The sequence below is a fragment of the Populus euphratica genome, unplaced genomic scaffold, assembly GCF_000495115.2.
Source record: "Populus euphratica unplaced genomic scaffold, PopEup_1.0 scaffold32.1, whole genome shotgun sequence".
Lineage (NCBI taxonomy): Eukaryota > Viridiplantae > Streptophyta > Magnoliopsida > Malpighiales > Salicaceae > Populus > Populus euphratica.
This window is the reverse complement of record NW_011499861.1, coordinates 1210168-1211719: the sequence shown is the minus strand read 5'-3', so window position 1 is coordinate 1211719 and position 1552 is coordinate 1210168.

Here is a 1552-nt window from a genome sequence, read left to right as displayed (position 1 = left end):
TTTTTATTCATTCTCAATTTTAACCATAATTTTAATTAAAAATATATTTTAACAAACAAATCTCAATTAAAAATATTTTTTATATTTTTTTTTTCAATCATGACTATTAAAACTACAACAATACCGAGAATACTCTAAATCACATTTGCAACTTGCATTTTCATGAGGTATGAATCTTGATTTGTATAGCTGCAAGCTTGCAACCTATCAAATTGATTGCCTTGGTGAAAGCAAAACGAAGAGTCTTTTCATAATAGTTTTCATTTTTCATTTTTCATTTTTTTTTAGTTTTCATTTTGCAATAGAAAATTAGATAACATATTCATTTGTTGAAAACAAAAATAAATTTTTTACTGGAAAAATAAGAAATACATCAAAATTACAACTATTTTTCATAAAAAAAAAAAAATTTATAATAGATATGTTAGTATTCTATACTTGTGATAATCTAATTATAGAATATTAATTTTATTTCACTTGAATTGAAAAATTATCATGAAAAAACTATTGTTAACTAAAAAAATCTCTTTACATTATTTTTTTTTCAAAAATAAATTTATGACACTAACTAAATATCAAGTTATAAAAACATAATTTTAATCTTTTATATTACTAAAAAGTGCTTGTATATAAAAGAAAAAATATATTATTCATGTTTTTTATTTAAAAAGCAATGAATAATTGTATTCAAGAAATGTGAAAATTTTCTAGAATCTATTTTTTAAATTCAGTACAGGTTTAAAAAACTGAAAATTAGTTTTCCAGTTTTTTTATGGAAGAATATTGCACTTAAACATAAATTTCCAGTTTTCTTTTTTTTTTAATAAATTATTATTTTTTTCTAAGTAAAGTCTAACATACTAAGATTTTTATGGGCACCATGGATTTGGTGTAACTCTCGGAACTCACTAGCCACGACCATTTGCAACTGCATCCGAAATATATTAATAATATTCTGTTTATTTTTTTAAAAAATATATTTTTAAAAAAATTAAATTTATTTTATTTTTTAAAAAATATTTTAGAAAAACAACTAACAACGTATTCTTAAACACTTCTTAAATTAACTTGGTTGCATTTGACACATGAACATATATTTATACGCCTAACTCATAACAAAACTACGAAGTTAGAATATGACATTAATTTTATTTATAAATATATAGATGATGTAACATATAATATTTTTATGCAGCTATAAATATTATAAATATATTCAATGGCTCAATTCGTATTTATATGATATAATAATTTTTTATTATGATTATTTAATCATGAAATAAAATATATTTAGTTAACATGTTTAATTTTTATCCTAATTAATGAAAAAAATATCTTATCTGCTCACAACATATTTCAATACCAAAAATATCTTTTACTTTAATTCTATACATGTATAATTAATATATCATTCCTTACCCCTCTCTTTATATATATATAATTAAAATAAATAAATTGTGTTAAGTTGAGCACTGGTAATAGGGGTGTTCAAAAAAACCGAAAAACTGAAAAAAAAAAAAAAAACAGAAAAAAACCAAACGGAAAAAAAAAC